The sequence below is a fragment of the Salvelinus fontinalis genome, chromosome 31, assembly GCF_029448725.1.
Source record: "Salvelinus fontinalis isolate EN_2023a chromosome 31, ASM2944872v1, whole genome shotgun sequence".
NCBI classification, from domain to species: domain Eukaryota; kingdom Metazoa; phylum Chordata; class Actinopteri; order Salmoniformes; family Salmonidae; genus Salvelinus; species Salvelinus fontinalis.
The window spans coordinates 29,494,166-29,516,740 of NC_074695.1; the positions used below are offsets into that span (position 1 = coordinate 29,494,166).

At 43.0% G+C, this 22,575-nt stretch overlaps 1 protein-coding gene across 7 annotated transcripts in view; it reads right to left on the reverse strand.

Annotated features, from left to right (window-relative positions):
• LOC129830000 (synaptotagmin-2-like) overlaps positions 1-22,575 on the reverse strand; it is a 103,602-nt gene that overhangs the window by 36,487 nt on the left and 44,540 nt on the right. For 4 of the 7 annotated variants that reach the window (XM_055892108.1, XM_055892106.1, XM_055892107.1 and 1 more), the window contains exon 3: positions 14,837-14,898. The gene's annotated coding sequence lies outside the window, so the exon portion shown is untranslated. Of the gene's footprint in view, positions 1-7,038; positions 7,259-14,836; positions 14,899-22,575 lie in introns of those variants that run through there. The other 3 variants (XM_055892110.1, XM_055892109.1, XM_055892111.1) reach the window with 2 other exon arrangements.

Here is a 22,575-nt window from a genome sequence, read left to right on the forward strand (position 1 = left end):
GACCCTATACTCAGTACTTTGAAGCACCTTTGGGCGTGATTACAGCCTCGAGTCTTCTTGGGTATGACGCTATAAGCTTGGCACACCTGTATTTGGGGAGTTTCTCAAATTCTTCTCTGCAGATCCTCTCAAGCTCTGTCAGGCTGGATGGGGAGCATTGCTGCACAGCTATTTTCAGGTCTCTCCAGAGTTGTTCAATCGCGTTCATGTCGGGGCTCTGGCTGAGCCACTCAAGGACATTCAGAGACTTGTCCCAAAGCCACTCCTGCGTTGTCTTGGCTGTGTTCTTAGGGTCATTGTCCTTTTGGAAGGTGAACCTTCGCCCCAGTCCAAGGTCCTGAGCACTCTGGAGCAGGTTATCGTCTAGGATCTCTCTGTACTTTGCTCTTTTCCTCTTTTCCTGGAACCTGACTAGTCTCCCAGTCCCTGAAGCTGAAAAACATCCCCACAGCATGATGCTGCCACACCATGCTTCACCGTAAAGATGGTGCGAGGTTTCCTACAAATGTGTGATGCTTGGCATTCAGGCCAAAGTGTTCAATCTCGGTTTCATCAGACCAGAGAATCTTGTTTCTCATGGTCTGAGAGTCTTTTAGGTGCCTTTTGGCATACTCCAAGCGGGCTGTCATGTGCCTTTTACTGAGGAGCGGCTTCCGTCTGGCCACTCTACCATAAAGGCCTGATTGGTGGAGTGCTGCAGAGATGGTTGCCCTTCTTGAAGGTTCTGTGGTCCCGTGTGGCTCAGTTGGTAGAGCATGGTGCTTGCAACGCCAGGGTTGTGGGTTCAATTCCCACGGGGGGACCAGGGTTCAATTCTCACAGGGGGACCAGGATGAATATGTATGAACTTTCCAATTTGTAAGTCGCTCTGGATAAGAGCGTCTGCTAAATGACTTAAATGTAAAATGTAAATGTTCTCCCATCTCCACAGAGGAGCTCTGGAGCTCGTTCAGAGGGAACATCAGGTTCTTGGTCACCTCCCTGACCAAGGCCCTTCTCCCCTGATTGCGGCCAGCTCTAGGAAGAGTCTTGTTGGTTCTAAACTTCTTCCATTTAAGAATGATGGAGGCCACTGTGTTCTTGGGGACCTTCATTGCTGCAGACATTTTTTGGTGCCCTTCCCCAGATCTGTGCCTCGACACAATCCTGTCTCGGAGCTCTACGGACAATTCCTTTGACCTCATGGCTTGGTTTTTGCTCTGACGTGCACTGCGAACTGTGGGGAATTATATAGAGAGGTGTGTGCCTTTCTAAATCATGTCCAATCAATTGAATGTACCACAGGTGGACTCCAATCAAGTTGTAGAAACATCTCAAGGATGTTCCATGGAAACAGGATGGACCAGAGCTCAATTTCGAGTCTCATAGCAAAGGGTCTGAATGCTTATGTAAATAAGGTATTTATGTTCATGTATTTTCATACATTTGCTAACATTTCTAAAAACCTAAAAACCTATAGATTGATAAGGAACATGTTTTATTTAATCAATTTTAGAATAAAGCTGTAACATAAAATGTGGAAAGGGGGAAGAGGTTTGAATACTTTCCGAATGCACTCGATTTATATATATACAAAAGTATGTGGACACCCCTTCAAATTAGTGGATTCTAGCTCAGTGACTTTCAACATGGCACCGTCATAGGATGCCATCTTTCCAACAGTCAGTTCGTCAAATTTCTGCCCAGCTGAAGCTGCCCCGGTCAACTGTAAGTGATTTTATTGTGAAGTGGAAACGTATTGGAGCAACAAGTGGTAGGCCACACAGGCTCACAGAATGGGACCGCCGTGTGCTGAAGGGCGTAGTGCATAAAAATCGTCTGGTTGCAACACTCACTCCCAAGATGCAAACTGCCTCTGGAAGCAACATCAGCACAATAACTGTTCGTCGGGAGCTTCATGAAATTGATTTCCATGACCGAGCAGCCGGATACAAACCTAAGATCACAATCGCAATGCCAAGCGTCGGCTGGAGTGGTGTAAAGCTCGCTACCATTGGACTCTAGAGCAGTGGAAACGTTCTCTGGAGTGATGAATCACGCTTCACCATCTGCCAGTCTGACAGATGAATCTGGGTTTGAGGTATGCCTGGAGAGTGATACCTGCCCAAATGCATAGTGCCAACTGTAAAGTTTGGTGGAGGAGGAATAATGTTCTGGGATTGTTTTTCATGGTTCGGGCTAGACCCCTTAGGATTTCCCAGTGAAGGGAAATCTTAACTCTGAAGCATACAATTACATTCTAGACAATTCTGTGCGTCCAACATTGTGGCAACAGTTTGGGGAAGGCCCTTTCCTGTTTCAGCATGACAATGCCACCGTGCACAAAACGAGGTCCATACAGAAATGGTTTGTCGAGATCGGTGTGGAAGAACTTGAATGGCCTGCACAGAGCCCTGACTTCAACCCCATCGAACACCTTTGGGATGAATTGGAACACCGACTGCGAGCCAGGCCTAATCGCCCAACATCGGTGCCCGACCTCACGAATGCTGTTGCGTCTGAATGGAAGCAAGTCCCCGCAGCAATGCTCCAACATCTAGTGGGAAGTCTACCCAGAAGATTGGAGGCTGTTATAGCAGCAAAGGGGAGACCAACTCCATATTAATGCCCATGATTTTGGAATACGATGGTCGACGAGCAGGTGTGGTCATGTAGTGTATCTGACAACTGTCACTGAAGAACCATTCACACATTCACACCGATACATGTATTTTTGTTACAGGGTCTGAGAAAATGCAGGTTATATGACTAGGTCTTGAGGTGGGATGTAATATACCACGTTTTTTACCCCCTACACCTTTCAGATACACAAAAACAGCAGGTAAAAAGAAGGTGGGATATTAAAAACATGGGATTTTTGTCTGTGTGTGAAAAGGATTTCACAGTATTGGACTCTTTACAAACATGAATATGGCAAAACATCAGCAAGTAGAAATGGCAGGCGCGCAGTGGACACTGTGTGTCTACTGTGAGATAGGGGGACAGGACACAGAATAGTTCAAATGAGGCTCTTTTCTACATTTCTTTTAGTGGGACACCAGCTGTCAATTCACCAGCTGCTGGACTTGAGAAGCAGAGACTGAGACAAACTATCTGGATGTAGTCACTAAGGGATTTGGCAGGCTGAGCTATGGGAGTAAAAAGGCCCGAATGAGCCTGCCTGAATGTTTTGGAGGCTGAAAAATGACACAGTTTTGAGAGTTATCTTATAACATCCAACAGTCAGCAATGTAGGTCATTTTAAAGCAGTTGTTAACCACAATAAGAATGTGGTGGGTGTTTTTTTACTGATGGGAAACATTTCAGTCAATGATTGGTTTCAGTCCATGAGGGTTCTTTTCCCCCCAAACACAGACATGCTCATTTGTTTTCATCTGAGTACAAGACTGTGATAGTCATGTGACCACTCCACCCACACTCCTGAAATGGCTTGTTTTGTGTTGGGGATTGTGGGTGGTTGTTTCCTGTCTCTGTGTTTGTATTCTGCACCAGATAGGACTGTTTCGGTTTGCCACATTTTGTTATTTTGTTCGTTGTAAGTGTTCACTGTTTTTGTTTAATTAAACATGTTGAGCACTGGCTACGCTGCGTGTTGGTCCGATCCCTGTTACACCCTCTCTTCTAGTGAAGAGAGGGAAGGCTGCCGTTACACAGGATCAATGTAGTTGGTTGGTTTGCATTTTAGGAAGTCACTTCAGGACACAGAGTCTGGTGAGGGGCAAAGACTAATCTAAGACACTTCACTTCTACTTCCGATGGAATGGCGGAAATGCTTACACTTGTCGCTTTATTTAAATTCCATACAATAAAAATGTACATTTATGGCTCTCATCTCAATGAGATATAAAGCTACCGATAAAAACATGTATCCTGATTCAAAGGCGCTTTTTATTTTCATTCGAGAAAGCTGTATGAAATCATCAATATCCTTTGTTCTGGTGCAGAACTACATCAGTGTACTGTCCTGGAGCAGAGCCCAACAATGAGACCCAGCAGCACTATCGAGGTGTGAAGTGACCAGCCCGAGATAGCCAGCTATGTCCTTGGAACTGTCCCCTCACAGCTCTGCCTGCCAGCCTGCCTGCTCTAGCTACATGGCGCACAGGACACATCGTAAAAAAATGCATCCTGTAGCTCTTCATAAAACCCCCATGGCTTTTCTCCGGTTTCCCCTCTCCATACTCCTCACTGTATCTGTCAGCCTCTGTCTTATCTGCTCCTTCTTTGTCCTGTCCTAGCTTACACGGACCTGAGGGAAGACTACAGGGTACCCCCTAGGCTCCTGCCCCAGTATAGCCTGGTTTAGATCGTATCTGTTGGAAAGATATCATTTTGTCTCTGTGGATGGGTTGTCCTCTGACAAGTTTCGGTGTTCCTCAAGGTTCTGTTTTAGGACCATTATAGTTTTCACTATATATTCTATCTCTTAGCAGTGAAAGTTGACATTGTGAAAGACATCACTATGTGGACGACACACAGCTGTACATTTCGATTAAACATGGTGAAGCCCCAAAATGGCCTACCCTGGAAGCCTGTGTTTCAGACATAAGGAAGAGAATGGCGGCACATTTTTTACTTTTAAACGGACAAAGCAGAGATGCTAGTTCTAGATCCCAAGAAACAAAGAGATCTGCTGTTCGATTTGACAATTAATTTTGATGGTTGTAAAGTTGTCTCAAATAAAACTGTGAAGGACTCTGATATCTCTTATGACGAACATATTGAGAATATTTTAAGGGCAGCTTTTTTCCATCTTCGTAACAACTTTTTGTCCAAATATTATGCAGAAAAGCTAATCCATGCTTTTGTCACTTCTAGATTAGACTACTGCAATGCTCTACTCTCCAGCTACCCGGATAAAGCACTAAATAAACTTCAGTTAGTGCTAAATACGGCTGCTAGAATATTGACAAGAACCCCAAAACATTGATCATATTACTCCAGTGCTAGCCTCTCTACACCGACTTCCTGTTAAGGCTAGGGCTGATTTCAACGTTTTACTGCTAACCTACAAAGCATTACATGGACTTGCTCCTACCTATCTCTCCTATTTGGTCCTGCCGTACATACCTACATGTATGCTACAGTCACAAGACGCAGCCCTCCGTATTGTCCCCAGAATTTCTAAGCAAATAGCTGGTGGCAGGGCTTTCTCCTACATAGCTCATTTTTTATGGAATGGTCTGCCTATGCATGTGAGAGACACAGGCTCGGTTTTAACCTTTAACTCTTTACTGAAGACTCATCTCTTCAGTAGGTTCTATAATTGAGCATAGTCTGGCCCAAGGGTGAACGGCAAGGCACTGGAATGACGAACCACCCTTGCTGTCTTTGCCTGGTCGGTTCCCCTCTATCCACTGGAATTCTCTGCCTCTGACCCTGTTGCAGGGGTTGAGTCACTGACTTAATAGTGCTCTTCCATGCTGTCACTAGGAGGGGTGCGTCATGGCATGCCAGGCTTTTTTGCGCTATAATCGAGTTGAGTGGGTTGGGTCACTAACGTGATCTTCCTGTCCGGTCTTGTGCACCCTCGGGCTCGTGCAGTGGAGGAGATCTTTGTGGGCTATACTCAGCCTTGTCTCAGGGTAGTAAGTTGGTGGTCTGTTGATATCCCTCTAGTGGTGTGGGGGCTGTGCTTTGGCAAAGTGGGTGGGGTTATATCCTGTCTGGTTGGCACTGTCCGGGGGTATTGTCAGACGGGGTCACAGTGTCCCCTGACACCCCCTGTCTCAGCCTCCAGTATATATGCTGCAATGGTCTATGAGCCGGGGGGCTAGTGTAATTCTCCTGTCTTATCTGGTGTCCTGTGTGAATTTAAGTATGCTCTCTCTAATTCTCTCTCTCTCCCTCTCTCCCTCTCTCCCTCCCCTCTCGGATGACCTGAGCCCTAGGACCATGCTGCAGGACTACCTGACCTGACGACTCCTGACTGACCGCACCTGCTGTCTCAACATCTGAATGCTTGGCTATGAAAAGCCAACTGACATTTAATCCTGAGGTGCTGAACTGTTGCACCCTCTACAACCACTGTGATTATTATTTCACCCTGCTGGTCATCTATGAACGTTTGAACATCAGAAGAAGACTGGCCGCCTCAAAGCCTGGTTCCTCTCTAAGTTCCTCCCTAGGTTCCTGCCTTCGTAGGGAGTTTTTCCTAGCCCTCGTGCTAAGTCACATCTGCATTGCTTGCTGGTTGGGGTTTTAGGCTGGTTTTCTGTATAAGCACTTTGTGACATCTGCTGATGCAAAAATATATAAACAATTATAATTATATAATTAATTAATTATATATAATTATAAATAAATGTGATTGATTTGATTGATATTGAGCAGGTACAGGCTGGTGTTTGTTAGGCGGGTGCCATGTGTTTGTGGCTGCACCACGTCGTGGTTCCTGACAGTGCAGGACAGGGTGAGGTGTTAATAGAAGCTGGTGGGGTAAACATAGCAGCTGTCAGAAGGGCTGCCTCCTGGACATACTCCAGGAAAATAAAGGTAGCTACTCCACTACACTACAAACCGAGCCACCTAGGCTAAATTAGACATTATCAATGAGAGCAACCTAATGTATACTCACCATAGTGTTCCTGCAAAGACCCCAAAGCAAATGACTGTGTTCTCAGGTCCCAAACACAGTACAAAGGCACATCTCACAGCTTACCATGAAACAATCTTTCAAAATCAAGAAAACAATCTTACCATAAAAAGGATCAAGCTTGTTACAAATGATCACGCTTGTCACAAAAGTTTGCACATTATGCACTCGAAAATAACATGCAAAGCGAAGCATACACATTACCTGTCCCACTTAAGATTATCCATCTGTGCAATACAAGTAGAGATGAGATCAATCAAGTCACAGTGCAGCCTTATCCAGCACCAACTCAGTTCCCCCAGCCTACAGCGTAGTTTCTGCACTTCAGCACCGGACAGCAACATTTAGTTCCTTCTATCTATGCATAAAGTCTCCCCCTATCTATTCATATTCCATAAGTAGTTAAAGCCAGGCAGGCAAAAATTGTTGGAATACACCCTTACCAGAGCAATCTCCTTGATCCTATTATCCACAATGGACGGGCCAACCCATTCACCAGAGAGGCACTTAAGGGTTAATGTAACAGTGCCTTAATAACGTCCCTCGATTCGCTCGCCCATCAGCCCAAGAAACTGCAGTCCTCCTCTCACTGTTCCCACTGCAGCAGTACTCACTCTCCTTTACCCACACACACATGAACGTACAAACACACACAATCTCTCTCACATGACCCTTCATTCTCTCAATCCCCTCCTCCTCTCCCTCTTTCCACTCTCTCCCTTTTTCACTCCCCCCAGAGTGGATCCCCCTCCCCTTTCCATCTCTTCTCTCCCCCGCATCTTCCACCCCCTCCCTATATCCTCCCCTTCATCCTCCCCCTCCCTCCATCCATCCTCCCCCTCCCTCCATCCACCCCCCCCCCATCCTTCCCCCACTCCATCTTCCCCTTCACTCCATCCTCCCCCCACTCCAGCGCTCTCACTCTCTCAGCCTCCTGATTTGTGATGCTGCTCACACTGTGCTGTATGCAGCACTCCTCTCCGCCGCCCTGCTCCAACACTGAAGGGCAACCCGAGAGAATCCATATGCAATACTGTCAAACCCACATCAAGAACCTAGCGGTACTTCAAACAAACCTCACCGAAGACTAGCACCTCTGGGAACTGTACAGAGTCTAGCATCTCAGGGAACGATAGAGAGTTCAGCTGTAAAATATGTGTCAGGGAAGGAAAAGGAGAGGAGGAAAGAGACAACATGAGAACAGGATGAGAGTAGAACAGCAGATGGTTAGAGGAAAAGGAAGTAGAAAGGGATGTAGTGAGAGAGCTTAGAAAAAAATAGAGAAATGAGAGAGGAGAGACCCCATTGTATGGCACACACACTGTAGCCAGAAGAGGTAGTTTGACACTGAAGGAGTGACTGCTGAGAGATTCTCTTTCAAATGCTCACTAGGCTCACACGCACAAACACACGTGCCCATAAAAATATGCACACACAAACACATACACACACACGCGCGCGAAGGCGCACGCACGCAAACACTCACGAATGTCTTTGCAGCAGAAATTTTATTTTCATGAATAACGTTACGTGGAACAATTTATACTTAATTGTACTTAAGAATTGTTGTAAGGGCTCAAATCCAACTGGCATCTCACAAGTAGCTATAAGGAGATTGACAGAAGCTGTGAATCAGCAGTTGGTCTTACTAAGCAAACCTTTCTTTCCCACACCTTTTCTGACCGCTGTGGCAGCAGCCGAGATGGATCCCGGTAATCCCCGTAGCAGCAGCAGTAGAGAGGCTCTACAAGATCATTGATGTAATGATGTCACAGTGGAGGCTGCTGAGGGGAGGACGGCTCATACTAATGGCTGGAATGGAGTCAATGGAATGGTATCAAACACATGTAAACCACGTCTTTGATGTGGTTGATACCACTCCATTGACTCCATTCCAGACATTATTATGAGCCGTCCTCCCCTCAGCAGCCTCCACTGTAAAGTAGAAGCAATAGTTGATGTAGTCATAACAACAATCACAACAGCAGAAGTAATTTTATAGATGCAGAAAAACTACAGGACATTAAAGATGGAGGTAGTGCTAAAGTTAAATGAGAAAACATTGCAAGCACACTATAGCTTTCTCATGGATTTTTTTTCTTAGCTTACCCTTTCAGATCTTAATTTGGGTCGTCTTGGAATTGGCACAATAAATGTATTTGTCCTCTACTGCAGCATGTTTCTATGATGCTCTCTCTGTACTATTGGGACCTTTGCTGAGCCAGACAATTCAGAGTCCTCTGAGCTTTTTATAGTGTTGCGGAAAATGATCATCTTCCCGTTAGTGAAGATGCCTCCAAGAGGCCAGTGATGAGCACTCCTAAATTAAATCAATAAGGCCTCAATCAGTGGGAACGAAAGAAAGAGGGATGGCCTTTAGCAATTTCACAACCCAGGCCTGTAGAAACAAGAACAAGTGTTATTTGTTTTTTGCTCCTGCCATACCTGTCAATAGTAGTTTCAATTGATTACATGTTTAATAGATGATTACTATGCCTGGTTTGGCAACCAGCTCTCACAGTCTCACGTCAGAATCAAATGTTCATCCATGTTTCTTAAACGTCAAATGTTGAAGTTGTAGCAAATTGTGTTTAAGGTTCAGTTTAGGCCTTAACTTCAAAATCGTAAGGTTAGGCATCAATGCAGAATGGTTAAGGTAAGGGCTAAGGTTGGGAAGAGGCTTAAATTAAAATGTAAAAATGACTTTCTATCGATGGATTTTAACTTGCAATCTTTGGAATCAGAGGCAGATGTTAAAACCCATCCGCCATCCCCGTCCACAACATCCTAACAAAACCAAAACCTACTTAAAGGTGACAGTGCGCACTGTTGCCCCTAGTCGCCAGTTTCCACGTCATCTCCCGATGTCCTCAGACATGGATAGACGTCAAATACTGACTTGTATCACGGGTGACCCGGCTGGGGTTTGGAAATGATCCAATAATTTTAAAAGTCAATTCACTGACTCTGTCACAGCATTTGCCATGTACTAGAATGACTGAAATGGAACAGATATCTCCTCCTCTAAAGATATTTTTGTTGGTTCAGAAGCAAAAGTACTGTATGCATTTTACAATGTTTGTTCTTTCTTAACTATCTCTTACTGGTTGTCACAAATGGTACTTGAAACGACAGTGTAGTAAGTCTAAAGTTCTAAAGCAATGGCTCTAAACTTACCTGGAAGTGATCCACTATCTTATGACACAGTGGCCTAAAATGCAGGGCTGACTCAGTGTCTCAGTAACAACACTGTATTGATTTGTGGCACATTTGTGACTTGTTTCAAGAAACTAGGCATATGTCGCACGTCACTACTTCACAGGAGCAGCATTTGAACGTGAACATTTATTTTTTATCAAAATGCGTTTTTTGGCAGAAATACCTTCTGGAACATGTGAACTTTCATGTGTCTTAATAACAAACTTGCATTCCATCCATAAATATGAATAAAATTGTTAAATTACAAGCCTAGTTTGTTTAGCCATGGAAAAAGTCAGGAACCTTCACGCTAGCCATGATTGGCTGAGATAATGTATAGGCTAGATATGCCGGGAGATGAGTTTGGATTGGTCTGCCATGTAGCATGCTTCTGTCTATAACGTGAGCTGTTCACTATGTGTTGACAGTCCTTTCTACCGTGCCGTTTTTGAAAGATATAATGTTAGCCATCAAGAACTACAAAAGCTTTGCCACTTTTCTCAACAACATTGATGCCCTGAATTTAGCAGGGCGCTATCGACATAGAAAAAGTGATTGGCTACTTTCTGCACACGCCACAGTCAGTGTGAACCGGAGTAACTTGACACAATGCTGACCAAACAAATTGTAGCTACAAACAAAACAGAGTTAAATGGTTCTAGTCTGCCGTGAAGTGTTTATCCATGTATACTACCGTTCAAAAGTGTGGGGTCACTTAGAAATGTCCCTGTTGTTGAAAGAAAAGCTCATTTTTTGTCCATTAAAATAACATCTAATCGATCCGAAATACAGTGTAGACATTGTTAATGTTGTAAATGACTATTGTTGCTGGAAACGGCTGATCTTTAATGGAATATCTACATAGGCATATGTAACCGATGTGAAATAGCTAGCTAGTTAGTGGTGGTGCGCGCTAATAGCCTTTCAAACGGTGACGTCACTCGCTTTGAGACCTAGAAGTAGTGGCTCCCTTTGCTCTGCAAGGGCCGCGGCTTTTGTGGAGCGATGGGTAACGATGATCGTGGGTGACTGTTGTTGATGTGTGCAGAGGGTCCATGGTGCGTGCCCGGGTCGGGGCGAGGGGTCGGACTAAAGTTATACTGTTACACGTACAGAGGTCCATTATCAGCAACCATCACTCCTGTGTTCCAATGGCACGTTGTGTTAGCTAATCCAAGTTAATAATTTTAAAAGGCTAATTGATCATTAGAAAACCCTTTTGCAATTATGTTATTATGTCTGATTAAAGAAGCAATAAAACTGTCCTTCTGTAGATTAGGTGAATATAACTTATACTGTTGTTGCTGCTGCTATTACTACTACTACTGCTACTACTGCTACTACTACTGCTACTACTACTAATTGTCACAATTCCAATAGTGGTGATGAAGAAGTCAGGCGCAGAGAGCAGGGTAGTGAGTAGCAAGAGGATTTAATATTCCAAAAAGATATATAACGAGACGGCAATGCCACACATCCAAGGGCGCCTCAAGTACAGTCCAAAACAAACAGGACAAAATCCACAGGGAACAGACACCACAAGAAAAATACGACACCACAAACAGAAAAACAAGCCCGCACAAAAGTCGGCGGGCCAACTGGGTTTAAATATCCCACAATAAACCTAAACACAAAACAGGTGCAACAAATCAGACAAAACTAAATGAAACAGAAAAGGGGATCGGTGGCAGCTAGTAGGTCGGAGACGACGACCGCCGAGCACCGCCCAAACGGGAAGAGGCACCATCTTCGGCGGGATTCGTAACACTACTACTCCTAATTCTTATACACAGTGAGGATACTGAGAAACATTCATAGAGATAGTAGCAGTAATAGTTCTCATTAAACTGCTGAACAGTGAGACAAAAAAAGAGCACAGGAGAGGAACAAATCCTCATTGAACAACAGTGCTGGAGAATTAAAAACAAAGATAAGCAACTTGTGCAGCTATATCATGGACTAAACACATAAACAAGTCGATACCTACACATGCATGCACAGTGCACACACACACATGCACGCATGCACAGATGTATGCCCCCCATTAATCAAGTGAAGACCCAGTGGTTTCCCTCCCTTAATAATACTACTATGTTTGTGATGGCCCCCAAGATGTCTGCCAAGCAGTGTCTCAATTCTGCAGTTTGACAATCTCTCCCCAGTCTCTTAAAGGAATACCCAATAAGTGTTCATCAAGCCAACAGCTTGCAGGGGAAGGGAAGGGAGTGGGCAGACAGAACAGAGGGGAAACGGAGAGGGGTTGTGGTTGGATGGGAAGTGGGGGGTTTGAGGAGACGCCACTGGGCTGTGACTGCAGAATCTCTCTTTCTCATACAGTACTGAGCTGGCAAATGAAACGAGGTGCCTTCCAGCTGTGGTTGGCCCACTTTGAATCTGGCACGGTGAAAGGGAAGGGAACCCTTTCACCTAGAGCACTGTTATTTCACAATGTGGGGAGGAACAGCTAAAGCCACGTACAATGTCCAAGTAATGTCGAATCTTCTCTTGTTTAAAGACTGAGACATGAACAGATGCTGAATCAACATAATCTTTAGAGAGAGAGAGAGAGAGAGAGAGAGAGAGAGAGAGAGAGAGAGAGAGAGAGAGAGAGAGAGAGAGAGAGAGAGAGAGAGAGAGAGAGAGAGAGAGAGAGAGAGAGAGAGAGAGAGAGAGAGAGAGAGAGAGAGAGAGAGAGAGAGAGAGAGAGAGAGAGAGAACATGATCTAATTTGTAGTACACATGCCTGTCCTGAGCCCTAGCACCAGAAAATCAATATCATTAAAGATATTATAGATTACCTAATAGGCCTACACATTCAATGTAAGTACAGGGTTTCTATTCCGTTCCAAATAACGTCTGTTCTGAGCATACCCTTCTCGTCAATAATATTACAGATTCACAAAGCAAACTTAACACAATATTCAATAGCCTTTCTGGCGTCCACCTACATATGAATATCTATTCCCTGCGGTATCAATTTCCATTCAATAAATGTTAAACTGATCAATGTTAATGTTGATTAGACTGCACACAGGGCCACCTGTGTTTCATCTGGTTTAAAGGACAGAGGGGTGGGCAGAGGGCAGTATCTGTTCTCCCAGGAGGTGCTCTCCTCTTGGCTTTATTAGCCCTCGCTGGGCCCCTGTGGCTCCAGGCTGTCATCACACAAGGAAATGGCTGATTAATCAGGTGAGTGCTAGAGATGGGGAGAGGCAATCAGGGCAGTGCGTGCCTGCTGGAGAGGAGACTAGCACACAAAAGCCCCATCCTATAGTAAATCATGTCTCCTATCTCTCTCTCTCTACAAGCACACACCCAGGCACACTTGCGCACGCACACACACATACACACACACACATACACACACACACACACAGTGGCCTGCCCCGCATCGCCACGCCTATTCCCCAGTGTGGCTCCTCTCTGTGCCTCAGTGATCAACAGGGACATTATGTCAGAGCAGATGGCACACTGGGGAAGCCCAGCCTCTCTGGGTTTATCATACTGAAAGATAGTCTAATGGAGTCCAACACATTCATGGCTTGGTTTGACCACGCCTGTCTGTCGTACTGTAGATTATATTTTCTATTGGTAGTGTTGTAGAGCCATTCATCAATTGGGATCGATGATGATCTGTAGAATTTTGTGGTGAAAACCATCTATATCCGGCTAATGCATTAGATCATGCATATTTCCAAGAAGGTAATATTTTTCAGTGACATTATGTAACCATGTAACATGCCAGGGATAATATACGGTTGCTTTTAAAAGGGAATAAAAACGTGCATTGAAACAAGAAAACCCTGCTATCCCCTCACTAATGTAGACTGTAGAAAACTCCTTTAATTAATACTGTATGTGAAGACGAATTGATCAGTCACTCTCTAGTAGATTAATGAATAAATTACGTTGATTGGTTAACAGTGGTTCGCCCCAGACTTGATCAGAGCACTATGCCAGGTGACAGCGGGTACCCTGTGACATTGGCAGTAACTATTGGCATATTGTTTCCAGTCAAGGACAGGCCACTGTCTGTGCACACAGTGTAGCCTACTGTCACGCCCTGACCATAGTTTGCTTTGTATGTTTTATGTTTTGTTTGGTCAGGGTGTGATCTGAGTGGGCGTTCTTTGTTGTATGTCTGGTTTGTCTATTTCTATGTGTTTGGCCTGATATGGTTCTCAATCAGAGACAGATGTTTTGCGTTGTCTCTGATTGGGAACCATATTTAGGTAGCCTGTTTTGTATTGTGGGTTGTGGGTTATTGTCTATATGTTAGTTGCTTGTGTCTGCACTTTATATATAGTGTCATGTCCGTTTGTTGTTTTGTAAGTTTGTCAAGTGTTCTTCGTTTCTTCTTTAATAAATAGAAGAATGTATTCACTTCACGCTGCGCCTTGGTCCTCCTCTCTTCCACATTACGACGATCGTGACACCTACAGCAGAGACGGGAGGCTAGAGGCGGCTTCCTATTGATTAAGTTTCAATGTTGATTCACCACGTGCACAGGATACAACAGGTGAAAATCAGTACAGTGAAATTCTACCCTTGAGAGCTCTTTCCAACAATGCAGTAATAATAATAATAATAATAAACATGTAGATAATAATAATATAGATAATAATTCAACATTTAATCAAATCAAATAAAAACACAACAACTACAATGTGAATTAAAGAAACATGAGAATGTGTTTCTTTACAGGGATGATGATCTTTCTGAGGGAGGTTGGAGCGGAGGGAAAGGCAGCACGTGACGATGTGTTTCAAGTGAACAGTCTGGTTAAAGAGGTCAGGACCAATCACAGCAATGAAAGTGACAGCTACCTCTTGATGTGGAAAAAAGCAAGGACTTCACTCAACAAATCCTATCTCTCTCTTGCTCTTTCTGTATCCCCCTCTCTCTTTCCTCTCTCTTCTTCTCTAAGCAATCCTTCTGGCGAGTTCATTCCAACAGACATCACCTTATCGAAGATAATCGAAGATACAGCTCATGTGCAAACACACTTATATATTAATTTGCTTTCTAAGCCATGATACTCACAGCCAAATCTTGATAGTTGGCCCTCGCGATCACAGTGAGAGTGTTGTCAATATCAGGGTGATCTACAAGAGAAAAATAATACATTTTATGACAGTATGGATAGACTGAAAATTACACTGAAATCACAGTGAAACAACGTAAGATACCATCTACTTCAGCCTTGGATAGCTCCATTATAGCACTAGGTAAATAATCAGATGAAAAATAATGAAACACTATTTGAAGTAACTGAGTGAGTGGCAAGCTAAATGGCAGGACATCCAGCGTGGCTATCTGCTCAGTATGGTCCATATCTGAATAAAAGGATTGGTCTATATCTGAATAAGGTGATTACACAATCACCAATCACCCTCACCATATTCTACTATCTGATTGAGATTCCCCCAAAACTGGCCAACTGTTTATCACAAAGAAATTACCATAGCAATATGTTAATAAAACAGTGTTACTTTATTAATGACAGTGTAATTACACAGGTTTAAGAGCAACTGAGGGTTACCTAAAAACATGTGTATTTCACATATTGCTCCCCTTCTTTGTTAATTATTTGGACTGCTGCATACACTCTGGCACAGTTAAGCAACCTAAATTAACTCTAAGAGGTTCTGACAGTTGTCTCACTCCCACATAGGACATGCTGATGTATGCTTGGAGGCCACAAAGAGGCGGACTAATGAGTGCTTGCTGTTGCTGGAAGCTACTCCTTCCTCTGATTACAGCTCTCTGAATTCATTTAATTAATGTTGAATAATTTCCTGTTGGCGTGATCTCGTATATATGAGGAGGCCTGTGACTGGCTGAAGGTTAGGGCCCAGATAGGCCTGTTTTAGCTATATCTCCCACATCTCCCGTACCATAGACCCAGTAACAACAGCCCAATACAAGCCAACCTGGCCCAGAACAAAATGGAGGAGGGCACAGGGTCGATTTCATTAAGCACCAGACAGATGAAAACTGACTGAAAGGGTCTACCTGGAGTTCTCCACTAAGAAACACTCAGTTTCGTTTTTCATTGCCTGCCCTAACGAACACGATCCAGGTTTACAACACACCCTGCTGAAAATATGGTTCAAGTTACTATGCACTACACGATCACACATTCTGATGAGAGAAACACTTTTCTGTCCACTGTATAATTAACTACATTAGTCATGCATAAATCATTTAGTTGGCTGATGACGTACTTACGGTAATACATGCATTGACGCAAGCATGCACAGTCACACTCATACAGGTGTACGATCTTGATTTGAGCCAGTTTGCTACAGCAGGAAAATAATGTGGATTACAGTTTCGTATGGATTGATACATTTTCTGTAAGGGGAAATCAAGTCTGAAATGTCAAAATGGAAATCACAAAGTTCAAAAGCCTTTTTAAACGTCAAATACACTACACATTTTACATTTCCTGAATGGCATTAAAGTTTTCCTGTAACAGGGTGATCAAAATAAGATCCTACATCTGTATGCACACACATTATTTCAGCTGCATGTACGTATGCTCAATGTTTATGTGGTGTTTGGATAGAGGTACAGTAATTGATTGTTCCATTAATCTACATCTAGTTGAGACAACAGGGTGGTGTGAAGACTCCCACAAAGCCTCTGCAGCGCTCAGGCTTGTGGACCATCCCGCTGCCATTTAAAGGTCCAATGCAGCCATTTTTATCTCAATATAAAATCATTTCTGGGTAACATTTAAGTACCTTACTGTGATTGTTTTCAATTAAAATAGTCAAAAAGAAACATAAATACCTTCTTAGCAAAAAACAATTTCTCAAGCAAGAATTTTGCTAGGACTGTCTGGGAGTGGTTGGAGTGGGTAGGGGGAAATTGAAAAGTTACTGTTATTGGCAGAGAGGTTTGGAACTCTCTTTCTTATTGTTTTATTAACTAATTTAAAGGCCAAATCTCCCTCCAGCCAAAACAGGCTGAAATGTCCTTCTGTCTTTTGAAACAGCTCTTACACTAAAAGGGCATTATCATTTTTATGATTTTTTTTTACAATTTCACAGTATTATTCCAACCTCATACTGTGGAAATATATATAAAAGATAGGAAAAATCTAGTTTTTGACTCAACTGGGTCTTTAACTAATGGGTTCTCCAATACCCCTCAAGAGTCATGTACAGGTAAGTATAGGAATAGATATTTGGCATTGAATGTAAATCTGAATGGGCATGTTTTCCAGGCCTGGGTTTAATTATAAACACAATAATCCATACCCCAGAGCAATTCACACAGACACACATTTCTTACAACTTGTGGGAACTGTCAATGCGAGATTCCAGGGACATTTGGAATGATTGATTAGTTCCTAAGAAGCACAAGCAGCCCTGTCATACACACTTTTTTTATGTGGGTTCCATGCATTGTAAAAGGAAAAAAGGTTATGAATTATGTGTAAACCATCTGAATGCAGTGTAAGAGATTTACTATATATTATAAACTGGGTGGTTCGAGCCCTGAAAATGTATTTTTACTGTTCTAATTACATTGGTATCCAGTTTATAATAGCAATAAGGCACCTCGCGGGTTTGTGATATATGGCCAATACACCACGGCTAAGGGTTGTGTCATGCATAAGAACAGCCCTTAGCCGTGGTATATTGGCTATCTCCACACCTCCTCGGGCCTTATTGCTTAATTGTAGGCCTACATTAGTATATGTATAGCCCAGGCCCTTTGTAAGGTTTCTCAATGGTTGCAGCTGTACATTTTCAGCCACCAAAAGATCTGTCTGAATGAACAGTCAATCAGCCAAATTTGCATTTTACAGACCTTGGAGAGTCTATTTTCCTCCACTATTTCGCTAAACAATTCATTCCATGATTTGTAGGATTGAATTGCCGTAAGTGTATCATAAAGACATCCACAGGGACATATTATCCCATCTTATTTTGTGCAATTTGTTGACAAAATAATTGTGTTGAATATTTGCTTAGTCATCACTCCAGTGTCTCTCTCTACCTGTCACTGCAGTAAGAGAGCAAACAGCTTGTGTTTGTTTCCGCTAGTTAGGAAAGCATCAAGAACAAGATAGTATGAAGTCACAAACTCTAGCCTAATACACACGAATTAACAAACTTTTCTGAATATGATGTCACAAATGTATGAGAGAAATTAATGCCTTCATGAGGAGTCATTATATGGTGGTGAGGAACAGCAGCCAGTGTCAGTGTGTGGTGTGCTGCTGGTGACAGAGAGTTTATGGGCCGTAGACTCCAGGTTCCAGTACAGTGAGTTATGACTGAGCCAGTGTCCTCCTTCTGCTGCAGGCCCATGGTGGTACCCCAGCCACCTGTGAAACTGTCCTAGGTGTTTCTGGCTAGCTAGAGGTGCTGAGTGGCAGCAAGGCGAAAAACAATGCATACCATTAGCTTAAAGCTCAGCCCAGACCAGATTCAGACCTCCTTTGGCTAAAGGGTAGGGCTGGGAATTGCCAGGGACCTGACGATGCAATATTATCATGGTAGGTTCCGATACGATATGTATTGCGATTCTCACGATTCTATATTTATTGCTATTCGATACTGCAATTTTATTGCGATTCGATGTTCCAAACACATTGCTCACCTATGTCCGCTGCAGAGGGACAAGAGAGAGCCATAAGAAAACGAGTTTTGATCAGTCATGGAAATTAAAGTGCTGAAAACATCCTGGCTTCCTATTTAAATATAAGCTATATGATAAAAAATACCGGTGTTTCGGTGCAGGTACAGCCGACTAGCACAGTAGCAAAAAATATACACTGAGTGTACCAAACATTAGGTACACCTTCAATTCCACAGGGATGCTGGCCCATGTTGACTCCAATGCTTTCCACAGTTGTGTCAATTTGACTGGATGTCCTTTGGGTGGTGGACCATTCTTGATACACACGGGAAACTGTTGAGCGTGAAAAACCCAGCAGCGGTGCAGTTCTTAACACACTCAAACCGGTGCACGTGGCACCTACTACTATACCCCGTTCAAAGGCACTTCAATCTTTTTTAATGCCCATTCACCCTCTGAATAGAACACATACACAATCCATGTCTCAATAGTTTCAATGCTTAAAAATCCTTCTTTAACCTGTCTCCTCCCCATCATCTACCCTGATTGAAGTGGATTTAACAGCTGAAATCAATAATAATAATAATCAATAGCTTTCACCTGGTCAGCGTGTCATGGAAACTTCAGGTGTTCCTAATGTTTTGTACATATAGGCCTATATACGTATATTTATTTTATTTTTTATTATAAATCAATACTTAGAGTCAAATGTCAATATAATATCATCCGAAAATAATATTGCAATATGGTAACTGTATGGATTTGTCCCCTCATCACTACTAAAGGGCCACATTCATTATTTCACAAAAAAGATGGGCTACAGTAGAGCAAAGTAAAGAGGGGAGATGATTGATGTATTTTCTCTCCCTCTCTCTCTCTCTCTCTCTCTCTCTCTCTCACACACTCTCACACACACACATACACACACACACACACACAACTATTTCGCCCACACAGGGCCAAAATCACAATATTACCCAATAGCCAATATGGCCAATATTACCACAAGTGCCTCCAGCTAGAATCACCTTGATGACATTACGTTAGTTGTTGGTCCACAACAGATCTTGGCAAAACCAATCCTAATGTGTCAGATCTGTGAGACAATCTCTATAAAGCGGAATTGTTCCATCATTCTCTGCCACTGAGTATAATTGTATCTTTCTCTCCTATTTGTAGCCTCGGGGAAGACAACAACTCAGAGAAAAGCAAGCAAGAATCGGCATGAGACTGAGACTGTCTTTAATTGGTTATTGGTAACAAGAACAAGTTCACTTTGCTTGGTTGCTGGATACCAATCCTCCAGAGGGTTTAACAACCATTTAGAGGTGGACTCCCAGAGCCCAAGGCAGAGCGAAGGAAGGATTTTGTCTTAATGAACTGTCAACATAGGAGTAATACTTCTCTTTGATCTTTTGATTCAGCCAACATAGTTTTTCAATGTCAAAAATAATAAATGGTCAATACTAAGCCAGTTAAGCCAGGAAACTGAATGAATCATATGTGTCACCATGTACAATTCCATCGCCAAACAAGATTGGCATTTAATTTTTATTAAAAGGTTATAAGGGAAATAAAGTGCGATAACATTCTAATTTATTTGCTGTATGGTGACAGTGGCATTGTGATTACTATACTGAACAAAAATATCAACACACATGCACAAAAAGCTTATTTCTCTGAGATTTTGTGCACAAATTTGTTTACATCCCTATTAGTGAGCATTCCTCCTTTGCCAAGATAATCCATCCACCTGACAAGTGTGGCATTACACAGGTGCACCTTGGTGGTTTGGTGGTTTATAAGATGGTCCCATCTTTCATGAGCCGAAATAAAAGATCCCAAAAATGTTCCACATGTACAAAAAGCTTATTTCTCTGAGATTTTGTGCACAAATTTGTTTATATCCCTATTAGTGAGCATTTCTCCTTTGCCAAGATAATCCATCCACCTGACAAGTGTGGCATTACACAGGTGCACCTTGTGCTGGGGGACAATAAAAGGTCACTCTAAAATGTGCAGTTTTGTAACACAACACAATGCCACAGATGTCTCAAGTTTTGATGTAGCATGCAATTGGCATGCTGACTGCAGGAATGTCCACCAGAGCTGAATTTAATTTTCATTTCTCTACCATAAGCTGCCACCAACGTCATTTTAGAAAATGTGGCAGTACGTCCAACAGGCCTCACAACTGCAGACCACGTGTAACCACGCCAGCCCAGAACCTCCAAGTCCGGCTTCTTTACCTGTGGGATCGTCTGAGACCAGCCACCCAGAAAGCTGATGAAACTGAGGACCCTATTCCAACTAAACTACTGAAAGAGCTGCTTCCTGTGCTTGGCCCTCCTATGTTGAACATAATAAATGGTTCTCTATCCACCGGATGTGTACCAAACTCAGTAAAAGTGGCAGTAATAAAGCCTCTCTTGAAAAAGCCAAACCTTGGCCCAGAAAATATAAAAAACTATCGGCCTATATCGAATCTTCCAATCCTCTCAAATTTTTGAAAAAGCTGTTGCGCAGCTCACTGCCTTCCTGAAGACAACAATGTATACCAAATGCTTCAGTCTGGTTTTAGACCCCATCATAGCACTGAGACTGCACTTGTGAAGGTGGTAAATGACCTTTTAATGGCGTCAGACCGAGGCTCTGCATCTGTCCTTGTGCTCCTAGACCTTAGTGCTGCCTTTGATACCATCAATCACCACATTCTTTTGGAGAGATTGGAAACCCACATTGGTCTACACGGACAAGTTCTGGCCTGGTTGTAGATCTTATCTGTCGGAAAGACATCAGTTTGTCTCTGTGAATAGTTTGTCCTCTGACAAATCAACTGTAAATGTTGGTGTTCCTCAAGGTTCCATTTTAGGACAACTATTGTTTTCACTATATATTTTACCTCTTGGGGATGTCATTCGAAAACATAATGTTAACTTTCACTGCTATGCAGATGACACACAGCTGTACATTTCAATGAAACATGGTGAAGCCCCAAAATTGCACTCGCTAGAAGCCTGTGTTTCAGACATAAGGAAGTGGATGGCTGCAAACTTTTTACTTTTAAACCTGGACAAAACTGAGATGCTTGTTCTAGGTCCAAAGAAACAAAGAGTTCTTCTGTTGAATCTGACAATTAATCTTGATGGTTGTACAGTCGTCTCAAATAAAACTGTGAAGGACCTCGGCGTTACTCTGGACCCTGATCTCTCTTTTGACGAACATATCAAGACTGTTTCAAGGACAACTTTCTTCCATCTACGTAATATTGCAAAAATCAGAAACTTTCTGTCCAAAAATGATGCAGAAAACTTAATCCATGCTTTTGCTACTTCTAGGTTAGACTACTGCAATGCTCTACTTTCCGGCTACCCGGATAAAGCACTAAATAAACTTCAGTTAGTGCTAAATATGGCTGCTAGAATCCTGACTAGAACCAAAAAATGTGATCATATTACTCCAGTGCTAGCCTCCCTACACTGGCTTCCTGTTAAGGCAAGGGCTGATTTCAAGGTTTTACTGCTAACCTACAAAGCATTACATGGGCTTGCTCCTACCTATCTTTCCGATTTGGTCCTGCCGTACATACCTACACGTACGCTACGGTCACAAGACGCAGGCCTCCTAATTGTCCCTAGAATTTCTAAGCAAGCTGGTGGCAGGGCTTTCTCCTATAGAGCTCAATTTTTATGGAATGGTCTGCCTACCCATGTGAGAGACGCAGACTCGTTCTCAACCTTTAAGTCTTTACTGAAGACTCATCTCTTCAGTAGGTCATATGATTGAGTGTAATCTGGCCCAGGAGTGCGAAGGTGAATGGAAAGGCTCTGGAGTGGTGCGTCACTTGAGTGGGTTGAGTCACTGATGTGATCTTTCTTTCTGGGTTGGCGCCCCTCTTTGGGTTGTGCCGTGGCGGAGATCTTTGTGGGCTATACTCGGCCTTGTCTTAGGATGGTCTCAGCCTCCAGTATTTATGCTGCAGTAGTTTATGTGTCGAGGGGCTAGGGTCAGTCTGTTATATATGGAGTATTTCTCCTGTCTTATCCGGTGTCCTGTGTGAATTTAAGTATGCTCTCTCTAATTCTCTCTTTCTTTCTTTCTTTCTTTCTTTCTTTCTTTCTTCCTTTCTTTCTTTCTTTCTTTCTTTCTCTCTCTCGGAGGACCTGAGCCCTAGGACCATGCCT